This window comes from Leucoraja erinacea, chromosome 1 (genome assembly GCF_028641065.1).
Source record: "Leucoraja erinacea ecotype New England chromosome 1, Leri_hhj_1, whole genome shotgun sequence".
NCBI lineage: Eukaryota > Metazoa > Chordata > Chondrichthyes > Rajiformes > Rajidae > Leucoraja > Leucoraja erinaceus.
In genome coordinates this window covers 71488557-71512509 of record NC_073377.1, presented here as the reverse complement: position 1 = coordinate 71512509, position 23953 = coordinate 71488557, and the positions used below count along the sequence as shown (strand labels likewise).

General features: G+C 42.5%; 1 long non-coding RNA gene across 1 annotated transcript; it reads right to left on the bottom strand.

Moving 5' to 3' along the window:
- Positions 1-290: 290 nt before the first annotated feature.
- Positions 291-9760, bottom strand: LOC129698110 (uncharacterized). Its single transcript, XR_008723617.1, has 2 exons — positions 9385-9760; positions 291-517 (listed from the first exon to the last, which is right to left on the bottom strand). It is a non-coding gene; the product is annotated as an uncharacterized LOC129698110 (long non-coding RNA).
- Positions 9761-23953: the final 14193 nt, after the last annotated feature.

Here is a 23953-nt window from a genome sequence, read left to right as displayed (position 1 = left end):
CATCATGTCCGGACATTCTTTTGTTCTTTATTTTCTTGGAGATTTAAACACATATAAGATGCAGTTGATAAGTTTTAAACGAAGCTCCCTAGAATATGCAAAACATTTTACATAATATTTCTAACACGTCCTAAAACGTTCGATTAGACCCAGAAAAACGAGAGGGAGAGAAAAAATAATGACTTCAACTTTGATCATTTAAATCTCTTCCTAAGCCTGAACGGGGCACAAAGATATCCCACAAAAGAGTGTGTATATATGATTCAAGTATATCCATAATCAATGAAAGTGAAACCAAACTAAAACTCTTGTTTTATTTGCCTGAAAGGGGCTCCATTTATCATCTCACAAGACAGCTTCAATGATCTTTATCTGCTTTGCCCAGATTCTGACCCAAATTCAGCATTTTTATGGAAAATTGCAGTCAGTTTGATTGATGAAATCTAAAGGCGCCTAAAACGGCACCAACGATCCCCAGCAGTGAAACTCCAACTGTGCATCAATGTTTGCATTGTTCCTGTGAAAAAAAGTGGAAAACGGATAAAAAGTTAGCGATTATTGTTAAAATTGCATATCTTTCAAAAGGAGATTAATGGCCATGCTCACGTATACACACAGGTACATAACTCCAACGTGTACTCCAAATACAGTTCCGCACAGAAAATGTATATGCACGATTCAACTGTTTAATGAAATGCTCAGCAATGTTCTAGTGCAACGTTCAATTCTTTATAGGAAACGCGAATCAATAGCAAAATTCCGTTTTAGTAGATACAGTTTTATGTTACTGGTAATTACCGCTTCTCAAAAGGTGCATAAAATCGCTAAGGCGACATCAAAGGGGTAGCCGTAACAATTAAGTTTAATGTTTATTTATCAACTATGGACCGTTTCATAAATCATGTTCGGCCAAGAGGTGTGCATTATTGCACCATATATCAGATGCCATTGAAAATGATTCATTTATTGATGCTGGATGCTCCGGGGCGCTGTGAACTCCGAGTTGGGCCTTCTTGATCTGTCTATTTGGTTAAACCAACCTAGCATCCACCAATCATACAACTGAAACACTCATCTCATTGATATTCGTAATAATATATTTTAAATACGGAATATCACTGCTCTTTACAGATCGAATGCAAAATCAGCACTTTTACAAAGTAACGTCATCATTTTTGTTTTTGTTTGTTTTTGGAAAATAACTTCTTGAATATTTTAGAAAATCTTTCAGAAAATGTTTTACCAAAGTTACTTCGAAGACTTCTATTTAGCTTTAGTGAACTACAAGGTGGATTATAGGAGTAAACAAAAACACACTGCTAGATATAAGCTTACAATCTAGAACTTTAAATGATGCCCCAAAAACGCCATTCCGCAATCGGATAGGACAGAGATAAACGGGTGGTTCCCGTGCCGGAATTGTCTTGTTTGCTTTGATATATTGCTGCAGAATATTGACACCTTCCCAATTATTCTAATTTGCGCCCTTTTATTAATAATGGAAACGTGGCTCCCAGACATGGTGGTAGAGTGGAAGTTGATGAATGTAATCCTACTTAGAATGGGGTAGGGAGGGGGGGTTGTTGGAGATTGACTCGTCGCTGTACCAAGGGGGTTTCTATAAATCTTCTTTTAAGTTTTAACCAGTTCGGCCCTTACACTCCTTCGGGTGCCGAGTGGAGAGTGTGCTGGTGTGCCAATGTTCAGGAGCAGCTGTTCCTAAATACAGACCAGCCCTTGTCAATTAAGGCGTTGACAAGCAGGTCCACACAGCCTTGGGCGTTTAACAGCCAGCACTGTGCAGCCCCTACAATTAGTATCAATTTTTACAGGGACCTCGAGGGCACAAATGCACAGCCAAGTAAGAAACAAAACACCAGGCAACGCCAAAGCTAGAAGCAACCGGAAATTTGGATGATACTGAGCAGATGATTATGAGGAGGCCATTTGCGAATGCCTTCTTTCCGGGGTTCATATGCAAAGACTTTTTTATCTGTACATGTGCTCATTCTATCTGCCAGGCTACAACGCTAGGGCAAGCATCAAGTTCTAGAGAAGATGAATGAAGACATTATTTATCATCTATGAGCAAAAGTTCGTCCCTTCCCGTGTCCTTTTGTGACCAGTGTCACCTCCTGCAGCTGGTGGCATGAAACGCTCCCATGGTCCTGGCCTTTGGCCCGGGACGGTTGGACAAGGGACGTTGCTCCAAGGAGCACAAATGGGCTGCCTCGGGTCAGAGAGGCCAAGCTTCCAGCAGGACTACAAATACACCCAAAACTGAACGAAACAAAACCCGGAGGAACAAGGAGGCCTGGGGGATCATTAGCGAATGTGTTTGTTTAACTAATTAGGAAACTGGTATTCAGGGGAAAGTGGCTTGTTAGACACGATACCGCTGAGGCAAGGCAAGATTCAGAATGCAGGAGGACAGGGAACATCGCAACTCTGACTAGGTGACCCTGTGAAGTTCAAGAACAGAACAAACAGCACATGCCACAGGGAACAGCAGTCAACTGGAAGGCAACAAAGCACATGACATTGAAAAAATTATTCAGTATTAAATATGGGAAAGTTTAGGGAGAGGGGCAAGGGGTCAAGAAAAGTCAACAAGAGAGCAGGTTTAATGAATGAAGGAATTTAATATCAAAAAAACATAAATCTTCAAGTGAGGGCAGGGACATTATGAACACAAAAAAGGACGAGTGTTCAAGTCAACACTGATTTAATAATGGCACCAAAACGGATTGCTCCATCTTGTTAACATGTGATGTAAAAACTTAACAAGGGATAAAAGCTCTGAGTAGTCCGAAGAATGACAACACACAAAGGCCTATGCGTGAATTACGTTTTATACATTTTACAAAATAAATACCCCAAACTACTATAACATAATACAGATCTTGCAACAAAAACATGATACTAATTGTAGGGGCTGCACAATAAAAAAAATTAAGAATTGCGCACCAAATTATACAAAATCGCCGACAAGAGCAAAGACAGTTTAACAAGTTATTTTATTCATGTCAAGCAAAGTACCTGCCAGACTCAACACACATTAATAATAGCGTGTCACTAGCCACATGTGTGTACGCCGTAGAACACACACGTTTTTCCATCAACAAACAGCAAATCCTAAATTTTAGAAAGGGTAGCTGTTTTTACTGTTTTGTTAACCGCCGGCTGTAAACGAATTGAGTTCAAGTTCTGTGAAGGTCTAAGCATATCTGTTTTGGGGTAAATTGTAATAATGTATTATTGCACAATGTGTGTGCACACACCTGCTGATGGCCTCCATGTTTGATAACAAACAGTTCTCATTTCTATCCGTACCCTATTTGGGATTTAGCACAGGGTATTCTGGTTCCCCGTGTAAATCAAGACGCGATGTCGGTTAAATGCAGAAAATTACAGATTAGATCATTTGGGTGGCATGTTGCACAGTGCGCTGAGGTCAGTGGCAGTCAGTCCATCCATTAGGAGACAATAATTGCCGCAGGTCTGACAGAATGTCGTGCACTTCTGGAGACACCATCAATCTCTATCCAGTTATCCTATTGTGTATGGCTCGCTAATCCGGCTCATCAATTCAACATTTTACTTATATTTTGTCCAGATCACCAATAGCGATGCAAGTATTTGTCCACACTGCGTCAATTCTTCCCTTTGAAATTATCTTTTTTTCTAAGCAAGAAATCATACTCCTGACCCACCATTCTTTTGTTGTGATGTATATCTATGTCAATTGTATTCATTCTCACTGCCTTTGCCTTACATAACACTTCTTGTTTACTTTCGAGCGTTTTTCGCGTGCTTTTCTTTGCCTTTCGGCTTGCTAATATTTATCACACTCTTTTTTTCGCTCGTTCTCTTACTGTTTTTTTCGGTGGTTTTAATTGGATTCCATTCGCAACTTTTCAAACCACAGACCACACAGTCGCACCTCACTCCTCCTCTCCCGCGTCCCTCTCCCGGTCTCCGAGTTCCCAACCATTCTGTCTCCCTCGTACCCCGGCTTCATATTTCTTAATCGAAACGCAATTATTAGAGAAATCCTTCCCTTTCTGACAATTTAATAGGACAAACTAATCATCTGCATGACATTTCCCATTCATCTACTCAGGAGCCGAAAACAAAGAATGTTTTTTTCCTTAGGCTTGTCCACTTCCCAGTCTATTTTAGGACCAATTTTAGGTCAACAACTGTACACAATACCACCCTTATGTGCCTGACTGATCGTGTTTATGAAACCAATATTTCCTATGTATTAATAGGAGTTTGTGCTCTTCTAGAACGTGATTTAACTGCGACCAAACAAAGATGAACTGTTCACTCTTCCAACAATTTGTCAGATACACTTATGTAATGTATAGCTTATTTACAACAAATGTAGTTTTACAGTAAAGTTCCGTGTCTGCTACAGGCTCAAACTGTTTATAGTGTGATGATGGACTGTTAGTCAAACAGCTCAATTTAGCGATGGTTTGAAGCAATTCTTGAAGCATTTTTCCGAAGGGAATCGCCAGAACAAAATTATTCCAACGGGACTTCACCTCAAGGAACTCTCCAATAACGTCAATCCTGGCAACAGTCGATTACGGGATAATTTTTTAATATATATGCAATAAATGTTCAATTTGTTACAATGAATGACAGAAAATAATACCGGCAAATTTTAATATACATCCATTACTGACAAATGATCTACACGCATGGTATATTTAAGTTTGATTAATTTATTTGGAGATTATTTTTGATAAAGCAATAAGTATTACGATGAGCCTGACATTTGCTCTTCACTGGGGGTATACAGATGAATATCTCTCATTAAAGTAAGATGATGAAGTTGTTTAAATGTTATTAATAATTAATAGCTTGCAATTAATTTTCCACATTGCTGTGCTTTAAAAAAACAAAAACTCATCAATGTTTTACAGGAACGAGCCAAATCCCAGTGTAACGCATAGAAATTGACAAGGAAGATCTCTATTCGCTACACATTCTGCATTGACCCTTTATCATTGAATGCAAACACTTGTCATTATACCTATTGAGGGTGCTGAACGTTTCGTACGGCACTCGAACAGTACCTAAGTGTTCAAGCAGAAATCCAGGGGCAAGATATGGGTTGGTGAGGAGATGTGAGAGAAAAGGGTGCTCCTGATCAGGATGGCAATCCGTGCACCTGCATTCCTCCGAAATATGGGTCAACATTTGAGGTAGAAATCAGTTGATGTGTGAACAGGGCAAGCATGGTCATCGAGGGAGTGCGACTGTTCTCTGCGTCAGGTATTAAACGTAATCCATTATTCGTGAAGTACAAATAAATATGGAATATGTATCCCCGTTTCGCAGAACGACCATTTATTTATAATATTTTAACTAGGAATTACATGGAATTGAGATTTTGTATTTAGGGGTATAAAACATTTAAACTCCAAATTTGGCTCTAAGCAGTCAACTGCCAATTCCGCCTTCATGGTGCTGCTCTTGTCCTATTTGATTACCGGCAGGTTGATGCGAAATGGAGCTAATACAAAATAACGCCCAGGTAAAATTGCTTAACTTCCCCATCCCTTTCCCGGTGCAGTGGAGCAGAAGGTACTGGAGTTGATGCCGTCCATCCACAGCCGGGATTCTCACCCCCATCCTACCCTTTTACTCGCTGGAGTACATTTAGACTGCAAGGGAGTGAAGGAATTTGAGGAGAGCGCGGAATAGTGATGCTGAGGCCAAGATTGGTTATTGGATGACAGAGCAGGGTCGATTGGTCTACTCTTGCTCATGTTCTTTTCCCCTCACCTTTCACCAAAGGCCTTCCCGTGCCAACGATATTGCCGTTAACTCTTTCTATCTCCAAAGATGCTGTCTGACCTGCTGAAACGGCCATTATTGCGGCACAGGTTTGCTCTATGTGTGTTTTTTCCCCTTGCACTTCTACTATGTGCTGAAATAAGATATAATTCAGTTTGTTCACCGAGTCAATGCACTCTTCTGTTCTTTCCGGGGTCCTACGATAAATACGTTTCAATTTAAAGCAAGTTCCGCCAAATGGTCATTGATCTGAAGCATTATCGCCCTTTCCCTCTTCACAGATGCTGCTTGACGTGCTGAATGTTTTCAATGCTTTGTTTTTGCTTTAGATTTCCAGCATCCGTCGTGTTTATTTGAATCTTTGTGCCCCCACTTCCTTTCGAGTTGTTGTAAATGGATCCTTCTATAAAATGGTTAACACTGGAAACTTGGACTGATGCACAAGGCCACGTTGCTGACTGTCGAAATCCAACAACAGGAAAAATGGTTCCGCATTGAACTTCTCGCCTTTATCACAGAAACCCAAATGACTGACTCATTAAAGTTAGTTTAACCGTCAAAATAAGCGGCAACTGGAAGATGAAATATAAACGCGGGTGTATAACTTCACTTTTAAATCTTCTTACTCTTACTGATTTATCTTTTATTTTCATAGTCTATGCTGAATTTGTGGAGAATTAAATTCTGCCAACAGTTCTGGGCATCCGTGAGTTCCGGCATTTTGGGATCACCACAGTCTGTGTCACCGAAACACTGTCTTTATTTCGGATTGTCGATGGCTTTAGTTCGGTAACTGACCCAGAAAGTCAATGTAAAGGCAATTGCGGAATACTAGGCCTGGGGAGCAAACGTGTTATATCTTCATCCTCACTGTGAGGCTCCACCCTGCACTGATACTAACCCAACGGAATCCTGTCACATTACCGAACACACGCAGAGACCATACAAAACCACTTTGTCCCCAATGGACAGATCTCACCACCATCCACTTGCCGTTCTTTTTATCCTCTCCTCTTAAACGCCGCGGTGTAATATCCTTTTGCAAAAGCACAAAGATTAAAAACTACTAAAAGATAATTATGGCCACTGTTATGTGCCACTTAGCTGGGCAGTGTGCGCTGATCTAGGACGTAAATGCCAAAAAATCACAGGCAAAGCACGTAGCAAATTAAAATACATAAGAAAGTGAAATAAATCCACATATGGGAATAATTCGGAACTGCTTTAATGTTTAGCATTAGGGACGGCGAGATTTTATAGTTGCCGAAATGCAACATAAAACCAGGGCAAAAAGTGAAAAGATCTATTTATTTTCTTGGATTTTTTTTCGCTCAGTTAAATGTTTTCTGAGGCGTTAACTGATTATAGTTAGAAAAGGGGAACGATATCAATCCGATGCGATCCCATTAAAGTGTATAATTCGATTAACATTAAGAAGGCATGTTTGTATTAAACTTTGTCTATCTTGACATTTCCAATGGGGTTGCTGCTCTTTTTTTTACTGCCACTGTATTCAACAACAAAGGAAACGTATTCATAAGAATGTTCCCTTTCCCCCTTGTTTTCTCCTTTCTCTATTTTCTCGTTTGTATTCTCTGGTTCTCTTTCTTCGCTCTGTTTGCTTTGGTGAACTTTTCTTTACGGCTGAGAAAAGAATCGGAGCCTTTTATTTTTCGATTTCATCTGAATTCCTATTTTTCTGTAGCTTTAATTCTTGCATTTACTTGCTTTGACTTCTCTGTCAGACGTGTCGGGTTGCATTCTTTTGTCTCCTCCCACATATTCTATAGGAAATTCTTCAGAAAACGCCTGGTACCCAGTGATGAATCAGCTTTAAAATGGAGCAAATGAAACGAATACCGAGGAAGCTGGTTTCCTTAGTAATTGCTCTTGTTTTGGTGAAAATGCATATATTTCGTTTATTGTTGGTGCATCATAACAGCAGGGGTTGCAAATGGAGATTATGGAAGCCACGATTTAGGTTAATATTTGTTTATAAAAAAGCATCCTCCTGTTAAGGTTTTTTTAAAGATAAAAAACGATGGTCAATATAGAAAGAGGTGCAAGAGCATTTAAAGATCAAAAGCACTGTTAAACTATATGAGTAATCACAATTGCGCATTTAGACAGACTATATGGTGCAAAGAATTACGCTAACGTTTTATTCACGATTTACATCAGACTGGAATTCTCAACAAATGCTCACAAATTAGGCTACAAAGCTAATGTCCAATTCCCTTGAAGATATATTCTAAGGTTTGTTAGTTTCAAATTACAATGGGATGAGGATATTTTTAGTGAACAAATAAATTATTTTCTTTTGAAATGCGTAAGTTAATTTTTTTGAATATCATATAATTGCGTTTTTTTTTACCAATCACCCACATTCAAACCGATTTCTCCCGGTTTAAATGCACACCAGCACAAACGGAGCAATGGAATTTTACTCTAAGTACTTATTATTTATCTTTACCAAAGGATATTATATTCGTTGCTATGTTTTCTCGCGTTGACGTTGGACTTTATTGTTTTCAAGGTGATAAATAACTGCAATCGGCCGCTGGAGAAGGATTTCATTTTTTGAGCAGGAAAATAAATTGATTCTGATTTTGTAAGATTACAGTGATCTCTATACTGTAATTTTAATCAAAATATGTGGAAGAAATATTCTGCGGAGTCCTTTTCGACATTGCTGTGGTTGTAGACACATAATAACTCATAAGGAAAGACTGATTCAGGTTAGATAATAAAAAGTAATGTACTCGGAATTAAACCCCTCCCCCATCTCACTTTAAAAACGTCGTGCACAACATGTACATTTCACTCTTCCAAATGATGCATTCTATTCCACCTAGGAATGTGCATTTACTTATAAATAACTGTACACTGTGAAATATTTCCTTTTGACGCTGAAAAAGCTGAACAATATTTTACAACCGTTTTTCCAAAGCAGCAAAATTAAAAAAAATCATATCTTCTTGAATATTACAGACATATACAATCTGTCCTTACAATGTAATCGTCTTTACGCGAAGCCTTTGTGTTCACATCGGTAATTAACGCGGCTATTAACGCGCCGATATCACATTAACATTATAGGTTTTTGTTTAAAAAAAGAATAAAAGATCCAGGAGAATTGTTCATTTTATTATTCATTTTGGATTTTGCGTTGCCAAATACATGCAGCAATGATCCGTTCAGTACCTCAAAGACTACATCACGCCGGATAGACAAAGGAAATATCAACATTTACATATAATATTTGAACAGAATTTCGTGTTTTTAAACACCAACACAAAACGCACACATTTCTTTACGATCATAACTGTTTATTGTAACCTCAATAGCACTGTAAACTAATGTAAAGGCAGTTAAGATATCGTATGGTTCGGACACAGCGCGCAAAGCAGATACATTTATATCCAGTGCTATATATTCACGTCGACACAAACATTAAGGCCATAAACGCTGCTTTCGACTAAAACAATTCGCACATTTCAGTTGTCCCTAATCTTAAAATATTATTCAAAAATAGGGGAAAACAATTAAGTTTGAAATACCAATACTTACAGACTGAACGGTAAACGATTATAGTCTGAGTTATTTTTTTCCTCCATGTAGAATATGTAATATATTTCTGTTACAATCCACACATAAACAAATGTGGGATTTTTGCATCATACCGCACCATTTTATACATGATGAGCCATCAGTAATAGGATTATTAAACAAAAAACAGTCTCAGGCGCTGGCGTTAACCTTTTAAAATTGCTAATTAAGTTTTGAACTGAAAAATTAGATTCTACATTGCTTACCATTTTTGTTGATGGTTAAGCTGTTTCCAGTCACATTGCATATTAAAAGCAAAATCGTTCTGAAGTAGCATGCAACTTTACATTTTAAATATACCCAATTTCCCATTGTATTTGATTCTTTAGAATTAAGTTGGGATTATTAACCAACTCTGTGAGCTAATATTATATATGGATAAACTAATTATAGTGAAAGCTGCCTGTGTCAATTACTTGAAATAGACAGATTCACGGCGCCCTCCTGTGGACGGACTCTCTTTATTCTGCTGCGGATCATTTTATCCTTGAAATTTACAATGAACGGGTTGACCGAGTCATTATTTCAATGCCAATTTCTCCACTTCTGCACCGTAACATTTTAGACGTGGAGAATAGGTCCTTATTTCCAATCCTTTAAAAAAAATGTTTTTGGCAAACGAGACTTGCGATATCAGAAATGCTAATGGAATATGTTTTATGAACAAATCATGACAAATATTAGTTTAGGATTGCGACCAAGTTTCATATCATATCAACATGTTATTTATTGATGTTAAGATGGCTTCGAAAAGCTGGGTTGTTTGTGTCCGCGCCCACCGTTGTCTAATTCTACACCAAAAGCTGCACGTTATTAGATTGTCTCTCCGGTTAATTTAAACAATTTTAAATTGTTTTTGATAATAGGTATACGAGAAATCCAACTGGATCAGAAAATGAAGAGATAATTATTAGTTATACCTAGAGACTTATTTAAAATTCAATGCGCTGGTGCAATAACTCCCACACGAGAGAATTATTGAGTCTGCGATATTCAGTTGTATATATTATCGAAATCCAGTCAGGGATCCTAAAGCCCTTGGATTCAATGGGTTCCATGGAACATATTTCGACCGATTTGTTGGTGTTTTTCTCATTACAACGGATAAATAAACCCTTAGAAAATCGTCATAATTAGCTTCTGCTTGTGTGGTATTACTGCTTACGGTAAGATTTTTTTTTGGAGGGGGAGACTCCCCTGATTTTGCCCAAAAACATGACCCCAGTCTTAAGCCTACCCCCATCCTAATTGGAGCGAGCCTCCAAGACAGAATTGCGAGAGTCAGGTTGGCGGTGGTGTCATTGTCTTGATCTTTTGAACTAGCACGACGGGTTTCGCTCATCTGCCCATCAGAAAACTTACCAACACGAACGCAACACCAAACGTCCATATTAAAACCGATATATGCTGCGGTTGATACGGTTTTCATTCGCTTGGGCAGCTTACAGCCCAGAGGTATTAATATTGATTTCTCTCATTTCAAGTATCCCATGCACCCCCCCCCCCCCCCCCCTCCCATGCTAGTTGCCCTACTAGTCCCACTGTTCGCATCCTTGTCAACACTCTTCCCCAGTCAACATTGGGCCATTATGGGCTCCGCCCCTCCTTGGTGACTTGTAGTTCACAGTTTTATGGAGCAACATTGAATTTCACTTTAAGTGATTTCTGTAACTCCCTAAATCAATTATACTTAACATTATCGGAATGAAACCAACCTTCTCTGTTGTATGAATTGACTAAAGAGCGATTAACAATAAAATCATCATGCATAAGAAGCGCCCAGCCGGTCAGGCAGCATATGTGGAAAGGTGGATGGAGGTAACCTTTTAGTAAAAGGTTATCTCCATCCACCTTTCCACAGATGCTGCCTGACCTGCTGAGCGCTTCTAAAAGTTTTAGGTCTGAGACCCTTCGTCAGAATTCAGAGTTCATGATGTCCTCCTCAAACGAGGAGCAACTTTCCTTGGAAAAAAAACAACTTGCAATGATGTCCCTTCCACTTGATCATATGAATGTGAACAATTACTTAAATGACCTGATAATTCTGAATGTACATGACTCTGACTCTGGTAATATGGACGGGACATCGTCTAGTGGAAGAACAATGTGGCTTAACTGAGATCGCCTTTGAAAGTCACTCATATAAGGAGAATGCAGAACTGGCTGAGGTTCTCCACGCTCGGAGAGCCTTCTTCCTGCAGCGTCATCAGCGCAGCGGGAGAGTTGCTGCCTTACGGCGAATGCAGCGCCAGGAGACCCGGGTTCGATCCCGACTACGGGTGATGTCTGTACGGAGTTTGTACGTTCTCCCCGTGACCTGCGTGGGTTTTCTCCGAGATCTTCGGTTTCCTCCTACACTCCAAAGACGTGAAGGTTTGTAGGTTAATTGACTTGGTAAATGTAATTGCCCCTAGTGAGTGTAGGATAGTGTTAATAAGCGGGGATCGCATGTCGGCGCGGACCCGCTGGGCCGAAGGGCCTGTTTCCGCGCTGTATCTCTAAACTAAACTAAACTAAGCTTCCCCATGGATAAATCTGGCCACTGCACCAGCGCCAGGTTTAGTTCAGCATGGAAACAAGCCCTTCGGCCCATCGAGTCTATGCCCATCATAGCAAGTTCTATGTTATCCCACTTTCACATCCACTCCCTACACACACGGGGCATTTTATAGAAGCCAATCTACCTGCAGACCCTGCAAGCCCTGAGTTTCCCTCCAGGGACCCGCGGGCTGGTGCCGCGCCGTCCGCAGACCCGCAAGCCTCCGAATCAGCATCAGCAGCAGCAGCAGCAGCAGCAGCAGCGCTCCACCACCGCTCCTCCCGCTCTGGACTCGGCCAGCTCCGCGACGGTGAGGTGAGTCAGCACCAGAGTCCCCGGCTTCTTCTGTTGGAGACCGCTCCTCATTTGCAGCACCAACGACAACGGAGACCCGACGAGAAAAAGGTCGGGTCTCCCGTGCAGGGAGAGATTTAAAAGTTGCCCCCTCCCTCCCACCCCCACACACCCCCCCCCCAACAAAAAATAACAAAAACTACATATAAACATAGACAAAAAATAATAAAAACGCGACGGGCTGCAGAGGCAGCTGCTGACGGGAGTCGCGCCGCCTACCGGAAATGGGGCATTTTACAGAAGCCAATCAACCTGCAACCCTGCAAGAGTTTAGGATGTGGGAGGAAACCGGAGCACCCGGAGGAAACCCAGACGGTCACAGGAAGAATGTGCAAACCCTGTACAGTCAGCACCCGAGGTCAGTATCGAACCCGGGTCTCCAGCACTGCGAGGCTGTTCCGAGTGTTTTACATCTTTGAATTAATTGAGTAAATGAAAAAATAATAATAATTATCGTACTTTTGCCGTTTTGTCCCGCTGTTTTTATCAATTCAAAAAATATAATGTGATTGATTGTTACTAGTTTGGACCCCCCCTTCTCAATGTTTATGGAAGTTAAGGGGCTGTCCCACTGCGGGGACCTAATCTGCCAGTTTAGAAGAGTTTGCCCTCAGCTCAAACTCGCAGCATGGTCGACACGTGGTCCTAGGAGGTCCTATGAGGTCACTGAAACTCTCCTTCATGCTCAAGAGAAGTTCCCAAATATTCGCGGCCTCAGCTAGGTCGCAGAAAACATTTCAACATGTTGAAACATTTTCTGCAGTAAAAATGGCATGGTTCTTTTTTAACTTGTAGCGCAATGCACAGGCAATCGTAGTGCAATCATAGTTACAGGCAGTCGAGGGCAGCCGTAGGCAATCTCCTTCGTTGACCGGGCATTTTGATTGGCTCATTGGAGCTTTCAGGACCAAGGAAAACCGACTGGTAGGTAAAATGCCTGCTAAACTTTATTATACTTCTTAAAAGTGTCTCCACTCCTTCTCTCCCCTTCTCTCCTCTTCTCTCTCTCCTTCTCTCTCTTTCTCTCCCCACCCCCCCTCCCTGCTCTCTAAAGGACTGTTCAGCCGTCTTTTACCTTCCTCTTCATCGCAGGTGTGAATTTCAGACAGCACTCCCCTGCGCTCCCTGGTCCCCCACCTTTGCGATGTGTGTGTGTGTAGTCGTCGATCCAGCTCGCGGTTTCAACGCGGACGGTCGATCCAGCTCAAGGTTTTCCAGGCGAGTGCACTCGAGCTTGAAGGTCGAAGACACTCTTCTTAACTCGCAGATTATGTCGCCACAGTGGGACAGCCCCTTTAGAATTAGGGCCTGTCCCACTGCGGGGACCTAATTGGAGAGTTTAGAAGATTTTTCCCTTGACTCATACTCGCAGCATGGTCGACATAATTTCCTAGGTGGTCTTTGTAACTCTCCTTCATGCTTGAAAGTAGTACCCACGTACTCGAGGCCTCAGTTAGGTTGCGGCGTTTTTATTTAGCATACTTGCGAGTAAAAAAAGGTCGCCATGGAAAAAATCAATATTTTTTTTACTCATAGGTTTAGTCGAAGTAGGTCGTAGTAGATCGGCATGTTATTCGTAGGTAATCGAAGGCAATCAAAGGTAATCAAGGGTAGTCGAAGGTAATCAAAGGTAGTCGTAGATAGTCTTCAACATAGTCAAAGGACGTCGAAGGAGATCGAAGGAGGTCTTCTTCACTCTCCACTATTCGGTGACCAATTTTCCCGAATCTAGTCGAAGCTAGTCTTCAACATAGTCGAAGGAGGTCGAAGGTGATTGAAGGAGGTCTTCAACATATTCATAGGAGGTTCTCTACATAGTCGAAGAAGGTCGAAGGAGGTGTTCTACTTTGGTGATACAACAAGGCCATGGCACTTTTTCATACTCTCCTAAACTCTTCTACACTTGCAAATTAGGCCCCTGCAATGGGACAGGCTCTTTACTGTTGCTGACAATTTTGGCAGCCTGGAACATGAGACTGACTGACCTCTAGTCAGGCTGAAGAGCGGTGCCAGCCCGAAACGTCCCCTGTCCATTTCTTCCCCAGATGCTGCCGACCTGCTAAATTCATCCAGGACTTTGTGCTTTCTCTTTGATCAAGATTCCAGCATCTGCCGTCTCTTGTGTCTCCATCTCTCTGGAGCATGGCTTCGTGGGCTGCCAATGCAATCCTCAAGATGAGACCTGCATTGTTGGTGGAAAGGGCCTGTGTATCAGGGGGATGGCCGATTAGAGGTATGCTTCGGAGCCAGGTTGCTACTGCGTGCAGAAGCGGGGAAGGGCACGGCTCACTGAGGCAACTGAACATGTCATTCTTTAGGATCGTTCTAACTCACGGGATATATGTTGAAAACCACCGGTTTAGAGTGTGACATTGCTATAATGGCAGGTGACATGTTACATATATTCTTGAACCAAACCTTTACATTACCTTATATAGACAGCAACAATTTTAATTTTGTTTTTGAGTTGACCCTTCTTTAGTGTTTCTAACTTTAGCCTATACTGGTACTGCGCTTCACGTTTCCTGCCGATGCAAAGCAGTTTCAAGGTTTCATTTGGAAGAAATGGTGCAGAGATTATAACTAGCAGGATGGATAATGTGCAAAGTACTCTGACTTTCAAGAAGTATTTGATGAGATGTGACACAAAGGGGTTATTACATAAAATTAGGACTGATGGGATTATATTAGTATGGTTTGAAGATTGGTTAATAGACATGGAACAGAATAGGAATAAACTGCTCATTCTCAGTCTAGCAGACCAGGAAGCAGGCTGTTACAAGAATCAGTGCTTGGCCTCAGCTATTTGCTGTTTGCATTAATCATTTAAATGAAGGAAGTTTGAAAAATCCATCCATCTTGCAGATGATTTAATGTTAGGTGTGAAAATAGGTTATGAGGACTCAAAAGGAAACTGCATTCAGCATTGTGAGTGACAAGGTCACAGCAATCTTGTTTATAGTCTCACCATGGCAAATGTACCCATTCTGAAATACTATGATGGAATATAATGCAGGGAAATCTGTAATCTTTCACTTTGAGGTTAAAATAGAAAAAAATGTTAAAGGGTGAAAGACGGGAAAATATTTTGTATTTTAATAATATACAAGGTATCCTTGAACAAACATCACTTACATTTAGAATGTGATGTCACCAACAAATGTAGACCAAACAACTTAATACACACACTTGGAACACTGAGCACAGTATTTAAGAATGCATTTGCCATGGTGAGACTTTAAACAAGATTTATTCAACTAATTTTGGGATGAGTAGACTGGCCACATGCTGGTAGTTGGTAAGCTGTTGGAGAGGATTCTTCTGGATAGGATTTACTCTCATATGGAAGAGAATGGGCTAAAATGGGACAGTCAGCATGGCTTTGCCCATGGCAGATACAATGGTGGCATCTAATAAGCTTTTGGATATGCACATGGATATGCAGAGAATGGAGGGGGAACAATCATGTGCAGGCAGAGGAGATTAGTTTAACGGCAGGTAGACAAAAATGCTGGAGAAACTCAGCGGGTGCAGCAGCATCTATGGAGCAAAGGAGATAGACAACGTTTCGGGCCGAAACCCTTCTTCAGACCCTTCTTTAGTTTAACGGCATCCTAGTAGCATGGGCATTGTGGGCCGAAGGGCCTGTTCCTATGATGTATTGTTCTATGTTTTCTGATACTGTCTTGTGAGCATGGAGGAACAGATTTTATAAGAATGAGAGGTGATCTTCCTGAAATGTGTGAAATTCCTAACAAACTAGTTGCTGGAAGGATATCCTTCTGGCTGCCGAGCCCAGAACCAGCATTCCCGGGTTGGCGGGGGGACTGTCATATGCTGAGAGAATGGAGCAACTGGGCTTGTACACTATGGAGTTTAGAAGGATGAGTGGGCATCTCATTGAAACATATCAGATTGTTAAGGGTTTGGACATGCTAGAGGCAGGAAACATGTTCCCAATGTTGGGGGAGTCCAGAACCAGGGGCCACAGTTTAAGAATAAGGAGTAAGCCATTTAGAATGGAGACGCAGAAACACTTTTTCTCACAGAGTGGTGAGTCTGTGGAATTCTCTGCCTCAGAGGGTGGTGGAGGCAGGTTCTCTGGATGCTTTCAAGAGAGAGCTAGATAGGGCTCTTAAAAATAGCGGAGTCAGGGGATATGGTGTGAAGGCAGGAACGGGGTAGGGGAGATTGTGGATGATCAGCCATGATCACATTGAATGGCGGTGCTGGCTCGAAGGGCCGATTGGCCTACTCCTGCACCTATTGTCTATTGTCAGTCAACATCTCAAAATATGGAGTTTTGGATTTGGGAGTGTGAAACATGGATACATTTTTTCACTCAAAGGGATATTATGAATTATCTGGACTCTGCACCGGGCCTGAAGCCTCCACGCTGCTCACTCCCACTCTCCTCACTCTCACTCTCCTGGGCTTAACTCCACTGGGTCCTAGTGCCCGTCTGCCCAGCCTTGCTAACCTCAGTGGCTGTTCCACTGACTCTTCCCCCATCCCCCTCCAACCATGTCACTCCCGCTCTTCCCCACCCACATTACAGCCCTCTCACCCCCCACCCCCCTGACCACCCACCGCCCCTCCAACACCCACAAACCCCCCCCTACACATCGCCCCATCCCGTCCACCCACCTGCCTTCCTCTGGCCCCAACTCCCATCCCTGCCGGGTGTTCACCAACCCCCCCGACCTCCCCCTCTCCCACATGGATACGGTCTGCCCTCAGCAGAGGTCTTACCTTTGTCCCCCTCCGTCCCCATCTCAATGAGTTCCGCGCCCACCATGACTTGGAGCGCTTCAACCGTCGCCTCCGCCTCAAAGCCCACTTCCATGGGAAGGAGCCCCATCCCCGACCTCTACCTCCGTTACATTGATGACTGCTTTGGGGCCACCTCCTGCACCCACACACAACTGACTGACTTCATCCACTTCACCACCAACTTCCATCTGGCACTCCAATACACCTGGACCATTTCCGACACTTCCCTACCATTCCTTGACCTCACCATCTCCATCGCAGGGGATAGACTTCTGACCGACATACACTACAGACCCACTGACTCACATGGCTATCTGGACTACACGTCTTCCCACCCTGCCCCCTGTAAAGACTCCATCCCCTACTCCCAATTCCTCCGCCTACGCCGCATCTGTTCCCAGGATGAGACGTTTCACACCAGGGCATCGGAAATGTCCTCGCTCTTCAGAGAACGGGGATTCCCCTCCTCCACCATAGATGAGGCTCGCACCAGGGTCTCGTCCATACCCCGCAACACTGCTCTTTCTCCCCATCCCCGCACTCGCAACAAGGGCAGAGTCCCCCTAGTCCTCACCTTTCACCCCACCAGCCGGCAAATACAACAAATAATAATAGTCAATTCTTCCCATCACTCCCGTACCACCCCCTCCCCGGGCACTTTCCGTTGCAATCGCAAGAAATGCAACATCTGTCCCTTCACCTCCCCCCTCGACTCCATTCAAGGACCCATGCAGTCGTTCCAGGTGCGACAAAGGTTCACCTGTATCTCCTCCAACCTCATCTACTGCATCCGCTGCTCTAGATGTCAGCTGATTTACATCGGTGAGACTAAGCGGAGGTTGGGCGATCGTTTCGCCGAACACCTCCGCTCAGTCCGCAATAACCTACCTGAACTCCCGGTGGCTCAGCACTTCAACTCCCTCTCCCATTCCCTCCCATTCCCAATCCAGCCTCTCTGTCCTGGGTCTCCTCCATTGCCAGAGTGAGCAACACCGGACATTGGAGGAACAGCACCTCATATTCCGCCTGGGTTGCTTGCGTCCGATGGCATGAACATTGAATTCTCCCAATTTTGCTAGCCCTTGCTGTCTCCTCCCCTTCCTTAACCCTCGAGCTGTCTCCTCCCATCCCCCCGCCCTCGGGCTCCTCCTCCTCCCTTTTTCCTTCCTTCTCCCCCCCACATCAGTCTGAAGAAGGGTTTTGGCCCGAAACGTCACCTATTTCCTTCGCTCCATAGATGCTGCTGCACCCGCTGAGTTTCTCCAGCATTTTTGTGTACCTATGAATTATCTTCTGTTGGGTATTTTTATATTTAAGAAAGGTGATACATCTTAAGAGAATTCTTGAGAAATGGGAGATGGAGTACAGGAAGATGGAGTTGAGATAAATTATCTGAACAGCAGACTAGGCTGAAAAAGATGAATAGCCACTTTGTCTAATTTTTACATGCCCTTACATAATTCAGCAATATTGAAGTCAGCTAACAATTAGATTCAGATTTTGTGGTTTTTAGTTCAAGATATAACATCATATAGGAGAGAAAATAACATAAATAATTAAATTTTCTGTACTTTTTCACTTTCCAAAGCAGTAGAATTATTTGTGAAAATGTGTTTACTGGACTACTGCAATGGAGCTTCCAATATCAAATAGCTTGTCATCTTCCCTTGCGCTCAAAGCATCAGGGCTATTTCCAAAATTCTAATTCAATATCCTGAAATATATAGACAAACTGCCTGAAACTTACCGCTCGTAGTAGCTATATTGTTTTTACACCAACCATGGTAACAATTTCAGAAGAGATTGTGTCTGCCATTTCATTTCCCAGGAGAAAATATTTCCTTTTCCAAGACACAACACCAGTGAATCTTCAATTAAGGCAAGTTATAAGAGGAATTTATTTTACTTGCTAATTAGCTGATGTTTGGTACAACCTAACATACAAAATCTGTAGTAATTAATTTAAAATATTACCAAACCTTTGATATTTTTTTGCTTGATTTCCATGCCCATTTATTTTAAATAATGTCTTCTGCTCTGATATTAGATTTGCAGTATTCAGTACAATACAGTTATCCATCTTTTGTGACCTTTAAAAATTTAGAAATCTTTAATTCTGCAATATTATATTGATTTTGCATTCAACAGTCATCTAAGTGCTTGATTTGCAACATGATTATGCACTTAAGGCATATGTATTGTGATTCAGTTCTTCTAAAGCAACTGTTTTTTTTTTTTATTGTTGGAGCAGCTGAATGATCATGTAAGGGATTAGAATGGATATGAATGTATTTGAAATCCTAGTTTGCAGTAAAATGTTAATTGCAGCAGGGAACAGAAATGAAAGTATTACTGATAATCTCTATTTCCGAATACAGGGGAATACCAATGAAGATAGCATTTGGATAGCACTGCCTATTGAAGGGAGGGAGACAGAAGGATTAGATATAACCAACCTCGAAGACTTGGGCATCACTTTGCAACTGGATCCTTGATAGTCATAGAAACATAAAGCAATGATGCAGGCCCTTTGGCCCAACTTGCCCATGCCGACCAATCTATATTTGTGCCTGCAATTGGCCCATATCCCTCTAAACCTTTCCTATCCATGTAAATATAGCCAGTTCATTGGCTATATTTAAGAGGGAGTTAGATGTGGCCCTTGCGGCTAAAGGGATCAGGGGGTCTGGAGAGAAGGCAGGTACAGGAAAGTGAGTTGGATGATCCGTCTATTGTATGAAGCAAAGGCAGATGGGTTTAATGTAATTTGGCATCATGGTCAGTGCTGACATGGCGGACCATAAGGCCTGTTCCAGTGCTGTACTTTTCTATGTTTTATGTATTCATGAGACTACTACAACAAAACCTTCCAAATCTATAACCTCTATCATCTAGGAGTTTTAGAATAGTACGTATATAGGGATATACCGATAAGGCAGAAAAGACACACAATTAACATAATTTACATAAACATCCATCACAGTGAATCTCCAAACACCTCCTCACTGTGATGGAAGGCAAAGTCTTGTCTCACCCCTGTTCTTTATTGTTCTCCCGATATTAAACCCCCCGGCGGGCGATGGTAAGTCCCGCAGCCGTTAAGGCCGCGCGGGGCGATGTAAGGCCCCACTCCGGGTCGTTATCAACTCCGCGATTCAGGCGGGAGAAGTTGCCGGTGCGGGAGCTCCGAAAAGCGGTTCCCACCAGGCACCCGCAAGCTCCCGATGTTACCATCCATAGGGCCTGCAGCCAGAGCCTCTGAAGCTCCGAAGTCGGGTCGCAGCCGCGCGCCACCACAGCACTCCACGCTCCGAAGTCGGCCAGCTCCGCGATGGTGAGTCCGCAGGCTCTACGACTGGAGCCCCAGTTCGGTCCGGTTGGAGGCTGCTCCACGGTGCTAGGCCCCAACGACGATGGAGACCCGACAGGGAAAGGTCGGGTCCCCGCACAGGGAAGAGAATACATATACACAGCTAAAAATAATATATAAACTACAACCAAAAATGCACTTAACATTACAAAAAGAAAAAAAAAAGACAGAAAAAAAAAATCCTTATAGCTATAAAACTCTGATCTTGTATGTGGATGTGGATTTATTTGTTTGTGTGTTGTCATGTCTTCTTAAAAAAACGACGCTCTAATGGTAAAATTTTTACATATTCGGGTAGAGATTTATCCCCTGGAGTCCGAAATTGCCTTATTTGAAAAATTCATGCTATATTTCTCGAGTTATTTATGAAAATGTTCACAAATACGATGAAACTTTGAAAATAAATGAGATGGTCTCGCTGATGACGTCACAAAGGGTCTGCTTATGCGCGCCTGGTCTGTGTTCCACTCGCTGCGAGTGACATCACCCCCCCACCACTCCCCCCTCGTACTCGGGCCCTGGAGCCGAGCCGGCAGCCAGGAGTGAGGGAGTATTGCCCCCCCCCCCCCCCCCCCCACCTCCCCCCCCCCCCCCCCGGGCTCTGGATTGAAGCCATTGAACTCACAGTCCTTTGATTGATGCCCTGCCCGCTCCCCTCCTCTCCCCCTCCTCCTCTCTCTCCCCCTCCTCCTCCTCCTCTCTCTCCTCTCTCCCTCTCCCACCCCTTCTTGCCTTCCCTCTCCCCCCCCTCTCCTCCACCTCCCAGCCCCCTCAATCCTCCCTCCCATCTCCTCTCTGCTCCCCTCTCCTTCTCCCCCTCACCCACTCCCCCATCATCTCCCCCTCCTCCCCTCTCCTATCCCCCCAACCCCCTTCTCTCTCCCCCCCTCCCCTCTGTCTGTGTCTCTGCCCTCTCTCTACCCCCCATCCCTCTCTACACGCGCCTGTACGTTCAGGGCTCTGCATCAGTGCATAGGGCCAGGATGGGGTAAAAGGAGCCAATGAATAATATTAATATAATATCAAGGGGGGTGGTTAGTGTGTGTGTGTGGGGGGTGTTGTTACTGTGTGTGTGTGTTTGTGTGTGTGTGTGGTGTGCCACCCGCCCCGCCCCCCCCCCCCCCCCCCCCCCCCCCCCCCCGGTTGAGGGGGACGGGACCTAACGGGTCCCCCTTGGTCTAGTGTTTACTTAAATTTCAATTGTGGTATATTTGTAACTAATTCATTATCTGCATAATTTTAAAATCTATGTTAATAAAATTGATGTACACATTTTATATATGTAGTTATTATAATGGGTTTGTTACCTTTTAAAAAGTAAAACAGTAGAACAACTGTACATCTATCTTTAAGAGCAATGTGTACTATCTGATAAAACCTTAGACACATTGCTGAATTTAAATGCTGTCAGTTGAATGTTGCTTGCCATCAACATAGTATGCCGTATTTGGTTGGAAGTCCTATTCTTTACTTGCCTTATTGAGTAGAAACATAAATAAACATGCTTGCTTTATCAGTTGTCGAGACAGCTGAAGTCTTACCAGTTTCAGGTGGATGTGTATTTATTTTAAGGGTATTCAAATATTAAAATACATCGACAGCTCTTTCCATGCAATAATGCTGATAACCATAGTGTGTAGCTCCCACAGGAATGTTACAATATTTTACAATACAATACTGTAGGGAGGTTGTGTAACTTGTTTTCCATACGAGGAAGATAAATGCAGATCAATATTATTTTGTCATGGCGGATGAAACCACGGATTATATAGAACAAGCTTATTTCATAGATTCAAGCTGTTTTTTGGGGGAATTTATTCTGTTAATGTTTCCAGCACAACAAGTATAAATATCACAATAAGCTTTGAAAAAAAATGCTTTGCAGGCATAGATCTAGTAAACAATCTGAGAGGTTCAGTCACTTTTCTCATTTCATTTTTCCACTGTTACTATTGTTCCACACCTGGTACAGGCTGTTTCTATCTAAAATTGACGGGTCATTTTCACCGCCAGTGGATGTGAAATATGAGTAGGTAGTATTCTGCCTACAAAATCTGCAAATCGCAGAGTTTCAACTCATTTCAATCTGAAGGAGAGTTGTAGGTTTTTTACATTTACTAAATTGTTCAATATTCCACTGGGTTCATTGCCTTTCTTGAAAATGAAGAATTATGAATGTTTCATGAGGTCTGAGGCACCAGGCAGGAACAGAGAAAAAGGACTTAAAGTAAGTCTCGAGGCAACATGGTGAATATTTTAATAACACTGCTGCATCTTCTTTGGCAGTTTCCATAGTAAATCAGAGGACACGTTGCTGTTTAACAATGGATTTAGTTGTGCCAGATGTAGAACAAAATCTAGGCCACTAATTGACAATGACTAAAAAAATATTATTTTTATTCAAAGCTATTCTCAATTTTAAATCAGTTTATTTAATTGAATTTCAGATCTCTCATTATATCAGAGACACTGCAAAAGAAAGGAATTATAAATGAATTAAGAGAGATGGCCAAATCGTAACATCTAACCTGAAAATAACAAACAATGTCAGATCATGCGTCTGGCAAAATCCATTTAAAAAATGTCTATATATGTATGCCGTTTACAAAATGTAGTTCTGTGATAGTGTTCTGCAAACCAATCGTGTTTCTGACTGCAAACATAGTTTCCATAGTCTTCCATTGTTAATTTTGCTTAAGATATTAAAATTCTAATGGCGTGAATCCAATTGTGGTTACGAGTTCTGACCACCAGGAGGTATTTATGTACAAAGTGAGTCAGAGTCACACAGCATGAAAACAGACCCTTCTGCCCAACTTGCCCATGTTGACCAAGTTGCTCCATCTACACTAGTCCCACCTGCCTGCATTTGTCCCATAGCCCTCTAAACCTTTCCTATGCATGTACTCTCCCAAATGTCATTTAAATGTTGTTATAGTACTATTCATAGACTACAGGTCTGCTTTCAATACCATTTTGCAATCCAAATTCATTTCTAAACATGGAGAATGTGGGTCAGCACTCGTCTCTGCAAATTGATCCTCAACTCCTTGACCAATCAGTGAGGACAGGTGACAAATCATCCTCTACACTAATCCTCAACACTGGTGCCCCACAAGAATGCGTCCTCTTTACTCATTATACATCCACGACCGTACAACCATATACAAATCTATCAAAATTTGCAAATTCACAGATAACACCACCATAGTGAGCCTGATATCAAATAATGATGAGATGGAGTACTGGAAGGAGATTGGGAACCTTGTGATTTGACACCAAGACAACAACCTTTCCCTCAGTGTCAGCAAGACAAAGGAGATTGTGATTGACTTCAAGAAGCAAAGCGGTACACATATCCCTGCATAAATTGATGGCGCCGAAGTAGAGATGGTTGAAAGGTCCAAGTTCTTAGCAGTAAATATCACTAGCTGGGGGGAGAGAAGGGGGGGGGGGTGGAGAAGGGGGGGGGGGGGGGGGAAGAGGGGAGAAGG